The following is a 7,620-nucleotide window of genomic DNA, read 5'->3' as shown; positions in this document are numbered from 1 at the left end:
CGAGGGCATTGTGAGTTTGGCCCCAAATTGGGAACTTCAGCAAGACCCTGTCCCAAAATAAAAGACAAAAAAAAAGGATCAAGTCCATTGCTTAGTGTAAAGGGGCCAAGTCCACTTCAGCGTTACAAAAATAAACTTTAAAAATCTAAGCACATCTAACCTTTACTAGTTTTCAGCTGATTGGTTTAATATGATACAAAACAATGCCTGAGACGTGACCCAATCATCTTATTCCATTTCTCACAAATTGTCCAGTTTGAGGTAGACCCACCATGATACCTTCTTTCTTTCTTTTTCTTTTTTCTTTTCTTTTTTTTTTGCGGAACCAGCGATTGAACTCAGGCCCTTGTGCTTGCCAGGCAAGCTCTTATTCTACTGTGCCATCTCCCCGGCCCCTGATACCTTCTTTCTATCTAGCAAAAAATTCACTATTTCTAAATAAAGTTGGTTCTATCCTTTAAAAAGTTTGAAAATAATTTTGTGGCACCTATACATAAATTTTTAACCCTCCAGAGCCAAAGATGCCAATTTTAATCGATATTAGATGTGACTGAAATATAGAGTGAATGTTTAAAGTTTTAAAAAATGGGAGCCCAGACAAGGTAGTGCACACCTATCATCCCAGCACTCGTGAGGCTAAGACAGGAGAATCTCTATGAGTTTGAGACCAGCCTAGGCTTCAAAGTGAGTTAAAGCCCAGCCTGAACTTCATAGTGAAAACTGGAAAAAAAAAAAAGAAAGAAAGAAAAAAAAAGAGCAATTGACTGTGATCATAGACTAAATCTTGTTTCTTTTTAAAGTATTTCCACAATATTTTGGCATTAGAGAACATTTCACAAAAAGTTTATATGTAATAGTTTTTAAAAATCCCAAGTGATGGGCTGGGCATGGCGGAGCATACCTGTAACCTCAGTACTCAGGAGGCTGATGCAGGAGGATCACTATGAGTTTGAGGCCAGCCTGGGCTATGAAGTGAGTTCAAGTCCAGTTTGAGCTACATAGCAAAAACCTGTTTCAAAAAACAAACAAACAAACAAATAAAAATCCCAAATGACCAGACTGAAAAGTCACATATTTAATAAAATAATTTTGAGAATTCATAATATCTGGGAGGGAGTACTGGGGATTCAGCCCAAGGGCTTCCACTGAGGTACCTCCCTACCCCCTTTTAATTTTTAGTTTGGAGACCTAGTATCGCCAGGTTATCCAGCCTGGGCGAGATCTTTCAGCCTCCTGCCTCAGTCGCCCAGCACACCAGCTGTGTCCTATGTGTTTCCTGGTGTGTGCCGCCGTACCTGGGTCACCAGAATGTTTGAAAGAGATTTTGAAATCACAGCATTGTTACTCAAACATGTCTTCTTAAGCCAACCCAAAGAAAAACATCTGACTTCTAAACTATTCACTCTACATTAACTAAGATTTGGATTAAAAATAGAAGCAGATTGGCCTACGAGATAGCTCAGAGGACTAAGCACGTGCTTTGGCAAGCACAGGGACCAGGTTTCAATCCCTGGTCCTGCATGCCACACCGGCCTCGCCCCCAGGGTGCACTGAGCCAGTGACTGAGTCCGGGCATGGTGGCGCTTGCCTGTAATCCCAGAGGTTGGGAGGCTGAAAGCAGGAGGATCACTATGTGTCCGAGCTGCGTAGTGAGACCCTGTACCAATACATTAAAAAACCCCACAAATTAGGAAAATAATTATTGGTATTCTTTTAGATAATATGTTGTTCCCAACACATTAGAGAACCATCTGCAGTGTGTTTCATGCACTACATGAAAATAAAAATGTCACTCACATCCTGTGTTGGGTATGCTGACGATCATTTGTTGAACCTATATGATCAGGTTGGTTTTAAAGAAAGACATACTTAAATTTACAAGTATCACTCCTGAATAGTCAGGAATGAGATGAGGCCTTCCAGTAAGAGTCAGTTAGAGGCCGAGTGTGATGGTGCACTCCCGTAACCCCAGCACGCGGGAGGCTGAGGCGGGAGGGTGGTCCTGAGCTCGGGAGGCTGAGGCGGGAGGGTGGTCCTGAGCTCGGGAGGCTGAGGCGGAAGGGTGGTTGTGACTTCGAGGCCGGCTTTGGTTATATAATGAACTCAAGGCCAGCTTGAACTGGATAGCGAGATCCTCTCTCAAAAAAGAAAATAAAAGACAGTAAGAAGCTAAACTATATTAATTTTTGCAACATGTTAAGTATTTTTTTTGCTAAGATCAAGTCAACAGTATAAGTTTATTAAAATATTCTTCACATATAAAGGGGAAATAAAATATAAAATGCACTAATTATAAGTACTAACAATTATACAATGAATCATTTACATAGTAGAATATTTATCAACCCATATTCTCAGATAACAGATTTCAGAGAGACAGAAGAATCCTAGTTATGTTTTTTAAGAAATTAATTATTCTAAATATGTCATCAGTATTTATAAACATTTATTTATTTATTTAGTGTGTGTGTGTGTGTGTGTGTGTGTGGCCAGCTCAGCCCACCAGGGGGCGGGGCTGGCTGGCATGTGGTGCTGGGGGATTGAACCGCGGTCCTTGTGCTCTGCCAAGCTTGTTCCAAGTAGGTGCTTTAGACCACTGAGCCATCTCGCCAGCCCCTCATCAGTATTTATAAATCTAAAATTTTAGGCAAGTATATTGAAAGATATTGAGTAATTGTTATCGTGTAATTCTTTTGTTAATTTTATTGAGCAAGAAATAGCAACGAGACAGTTTCAAAACAGGTTAGTAGGCCAGTTACAATACTTAATCCATCGCATATTGTTGTCTTCGTAGTAGTTTTTCAGAGGACTAAACACTATTAGTATAAATCTTTCTTCTCGTTGAACTATGAGAAAGAAGCTATATATCTACTCTATTTTGTATATACAGATATATACATATTTTTTTTCACCACAAAATGGACCTTCATTTATATCCCCCTTTTTGATTCGTTTTGCCAGAGATGGGTTTTCCCTTGCCATTCAAATACCGTGGGTATGTGAACTCAGCAAAGTAATCCAATATAGTCCAGTAGTCCCCAACAGTAGTGGGTTATCCATGAAAATGTCAAGTATTTTCCTCTCAAATAGAATTTAAAAAAGACTACGCTAGACGGCAACTGTCTTATGACTTCTCACTAGAAAAGAAATGGAGGGATTTCCAAAAACCTAATGATGTCAAATGAGAGTAGAAGCCCGAGCATTTTGTTTTTATCACTGGATCTGAGTAACACAAAAATTTTAGACAATGAGGTTTCCACCTCCACCTTGATCCAGGGAGAGGATACAAGCATTTTTTTAAGGAATGTGTTTAGTACAGGCTCTACAGGGTCTCACTACACGGATCAGACTCGCAGTGATCCTCCTGTTTTCCGGCTCCCAAATGCTGGGATCACAGGTGGGCACCACGCCCAGTCTCAGTCGCTGTCTCAGTGCACTCCGGGGGTGGGGCTGAACCCCGGCCGCTGTGCTCTGCCTAAGCAGGTGCTTTAATCCTATATGGTTGGCCCTTTCTTTTTTATTTTATTTTTTGATACGAGCATTTTGAAAGCAGGGAAAATCATGAACTCTCGTTGGGTTGCATCAAGGAAGCCCAAGCAAATATTTTAATACTGCACAGAATGCGATTTTATAGACAAAAGTAGAACAAAACACTTGGTGGCATTTCTTTCGGCTCCTCAGTATGGCTAGAGTTGGGCTTGCTCGGTTAGGAAACCCCAGGGACTGTGACTCCAGTTACATGCAGGGGCAGACAGGAAGCCAGGAGGCTGAGGCTGGGGGGAAGCTCAGCTCTGGACTCTTTGTCACCAGCCACATTAATTTGGCAATTAAAGATCTCACTGTGGAAAAGGAGTAGGATACTTTGGTGCTGTGCTGGGGTTACAGGTGCGCACCATCACGCCTGGCAGGTGTTGTTCTTGCAGATGTACATTCTTTAAATGATTCTGAAACAATTTTCTTTACTTTATTAAATATTCCATTCTTTATTCATACAAAGTGTGTGTGCGTGTGTGTGTGTGTGTGTGTGTGTTCTTGAGGATCAAGGACAAGGCCTTTTCACTAACCTGACTCCTTTTTAAAATTTTGAGACAAGAGCTCACTAAATTACCTATACAAGGACTCAAACTTTCGATCCTTCTGTCTCAGCCTTCCGAGCACAGGGAACAGAGCCCCGCACTACTAGATCTTGTTCACAGTTATTTGCTCTCCATTAGGCTCTGCTCAGCAGGAAACAAGGACCTTGTTCAAAGGTTTGGGAAACTGCTAGCTACAGTTAAACTTATTTAGGGTTCTAGTTACATCAGTGTGTTTTCCTCCCTCTGGGTGGATATAATCCTGAAACGTCAACATTGTTAAAATAAATAAGGGTTTTTTTTTTGTTTTTTTTTTCTTGTCTGAAACTTTTGCAGGGACTGGTACAGCCTGAGGCCACTAACAGCTAACTCTAAATGTACACATACAGGCTGTGGCTGCACTCAGCTATAATCCCAGCACTCTGGGAAGCTGAGGCAGGATTGCAGCCTGGCGATTCCCTAACTCAGCAAGGGCCTGAGAGAGAGAGAGAGAGAGAGAGAGAGAGAGAGAGAGAGAGAGAGAGAGAGAGAGAAGGGAACTATGTTTTTAGGTTTAAGGGTAAAGTCACAGTCTAAGGAAGTTGCTATAGGCTACTGATAAAATCCCTTTTACATCTATTGGGGAAGTTATTAAGATATATGACTAGCCATAGGACGGTTAGCTGATTTTCAAAAGAAACTCCAAATGGCTGTGAAGTTGTAAGAGTGGCTACAGAAACTGAGGCGCAGCATGACCAAGTGTCCAAGTCTATCGGTTTGCAGCCAGGACAGCAACAGCAAAGAGCTCTGGGATTGTTATTCCTTCTTACGGGGAAAAAGGTGTTCTCAGAGAGCCCCCTAACTGTGCTCATCGAATCAGTAACGTGTAGGTATGGAGACCCCTGCACCTCATCCCTCTGAATGGTTTAAGATTTAGTTGCCCCGTTAAGCATAAAAAGTTACTGGACTAAACCAAGACAGTAACTTTATACTGTAGCATCTCAGGATTATGATGAAGGCCTGCAAGGTGAAAGAATGTTTCGGGACAAACAGGCAGCATAAAAATATGGCATTTTTATGAAGCAGTCAGGTTCTATTTTGGACACAGAAATGTGCACAAGAGCCTTGCTCCTGTGGGGCCTACCTTCTACTTTTGGTAGCACCTCATTGGTAGGTGTGAAGCGTGGGGGTGCTTTGGAAAGGATAAACGGTGCCAAAGTCTGAAAACCAGGTTGGGGGACAAAGCAAAGTGATCTTGAGATGCTTGACAGGCAGCCACTGAGCCCTGTGAACGGGAAAGTGGGAAGAGAAAATAATTTGAACCGCAACGAATGTTGTCTTTTTTTTTTGGCCGACTCAGCCTGCCCTGAGTGCCGGGCTAGTATGGCACACGGTACCCCGTGCGCCTACCGAGCTTGCCTAAGCAGGCACTTTAGAACACTGAGCTACCTCGCTGGCCCCACCCTTTTCTTTCCTTCCTTCCTTCCCTCTCTCTCGTGCTGGGGATCCAACCTTGTGCTTGGGGGGCAGGTGCTTATGCCAATGAGCTAAGTCCGCATCCCTGCAACCAATTTTTGATAATTCTCAGGGTCTCTTACGTGACCCTGGCACTAGAGCTACAAAAATATGGTTGCTATTTGTCAGTCAACCAAGGGACAAGTTAAGGAGATGGTCAGGCTTTTACGGCAATCATAAACATTCCCTTGGTAACCATCCTTGGGGGCTGGCTGCCACCAGCCGTCATTGCTAGGTTGGCCAATGTTTAAGTTAGTGTAGCAAACATTCAACTCCTCCAATTAGCCACAGTCTGTGCCCTGCGACTGGTAGGAGTTGGTCAAGTGGAAGGAACTGGCTTTCACCGTGCTTTTTTTGACAGTTTATTCTCCGCAAAAAGATTGCTACAAAGTTGTGCCGAGATTATAAACATCTCTGAGGTCATTTTTTTAAGGTCTAAATTGCCAGGCTACCCCTGATGCTTCTGTCTCAGTCTCGGGGAAGAGATGTGATTGAAGGCGCAGGTCACAACGGACTCATCAGTCTAGGGGAAGGGTCGGGACACGAGTGCTTTTACAGAATGTCTAGGCCACCAGTCACTGTCTCCGTAGACTTTTTCAGGATAGTTTGAATTTACAAAACCAACTTTCTTAGATTTATAATGCGGCAGTTTCACACTTTAAGAGAAACACTAAGTTTGAGTAACGGAGGAGATGTGCCATTTCTTTGTCTTTTTTGAGACAGGGTCTCGCTGTTCATCTCAGGCTGGTCTTGACCTCACTTTGGAGCCCAGGCTGGTCTCGAACTTGCAACCGATCCTCCTGCCTCAGCCTCCTGAGTGCTGGGATTGCAGGTGTGCGCCACCACGGTTGGCTAAGAGGTGCTATTTCTCGAGAAAGGTCCATATTGACTGTTCTATACTGAGAAGAAAAAGAGTTCTTAATTTTCCCCTGAAATCACAACAATGATGTATTTTTTTTTTAAACAGAAAACACAGACAGCCAAACCAAGCAGAAAAGAGAAAAATCATAACCCCGCTTAACACTGAAACAGTCAACAAGATGCTCTTTATTAGGACGGAACGCGCTTCCCTGGACTCCCTGTGCCCGTCGCAGCCGTGAGAATCTGTCGCCGCGTCCTCTCGCTCCGTCTCCCTACCGCGGTAAACCGAAGGCGCCAACTGCGTAACGTCTTCTCAGGGCGCGGCAGGCGGCAGAGCATTTCTAACTCAGCACGAAGCGCCCCTGCGCCCCCCACCCCTCCAGTCCTTTCCCGAATCCTCCGCGACCGCTGCCCGGAGGGTTGCGGCGTCCGCGAGCGGCGGCCCCGGGGTCCCCGCCACCCAGGGCTCCGCCCCCCACGCCCCCTCCCGTGTCCCCGAGGCTCCAGATGGCACCCTCGGCCCGCCCGCGCCCCCAACCGCTTTCCGCAGCGGGGCGTCCGGCTCCGCACCGCGGGGTGCAGACCCGGGGGACCCCAGAGCGGCAGGGCGACGGCCCCGCGAGCCGAGCGGCGCCGAGCCCACCGCGGCACGCCGTCCCCGAGTGATGACGCGTTTCCTGCGCCCCCGGCGCTCGGGGCCGTGCGCGCGCGCTCGCCCTCGGCTCTAGTTCCGCGCCCGGAGCCAGCGGCGGCGGCGGCTGAGGAGCTGAGCGGCGGCCGGGCGCGCGGGGGGACGCGGGCTGCACCCCGGCAGACGCTCTGCAATGAGACAGTAAATGCATCCCCCGGTAAGGCGCACGACTCGCTCGGGTCTCCCTCTTCCTCCAGCTGCGTGCAAGCTGCATGAATTTCGCCTGTCTTTTCCCTCCCCTCTCCAGACGGAAAATGTGGGTGGTTTTTTCCTCCCTTTTGCATCTCGTGCGCGATGTCAATGCAGAAAAACCCCCGGGAAGCCCCCCGATTGCACGTTCTCGGAGGGTTTTCTGCAGGAAAATAAAATTACATGGAAACGAGTGCACCTGTCCGTTGCACACATGTGTGTCTCACGCCGCGCTCCACCCGGGCGCCGCGCCTGCCTCGGCTCGCTCGCCGCCGGCGCCCGGAGCGCATTCCTGGCCGCGGGCGGCGGGTC

General features: G+C 46.4%; 1 protein-coding gene across 4 annotated transcripts in view; it reads left to right on the top strand.

The window, feature by feature from the left end:
- The first annotated feature begins 7,169 nt into the window (after positions 1-7,169).
- Positions 7,170-7,620, top strand: part of Tln2 (talin 2) — a 433,269-nt gene continuing 432,818 nt past the window's right edge. For all 4 annotated transcript variants that reach the window (XM_004628856.2, XM_023712443.1, XM_023712434.1 and 1 more), the window contains exon 1: positions 7,170-7,276. The gene's annotated coding sequence lies outside the window, so the exon portion shown is untranslated. The remainder of the gene's footprint in view (positions 7,277-7,620) is intronic.

Source organism: Octodon degus, unplaced genomic scaffold (assembly GCF_000260255.1).
Source record: "Octodon degus isolate 3935 unplaced genomic scaffold, OctDeg1.0 scaffold00026, whole genome shotgun sequence".
Lineage (NCBI taxonomy): Eukaryota > Metazoa > Chordata > Mammalia > Rodentia > Octodontidae > Octodon > Octodon degus.
Note: the sequence above shows the minus strand (reverse complement) of the source record. Positions and strands in the feature narration are given on the sequence as shown.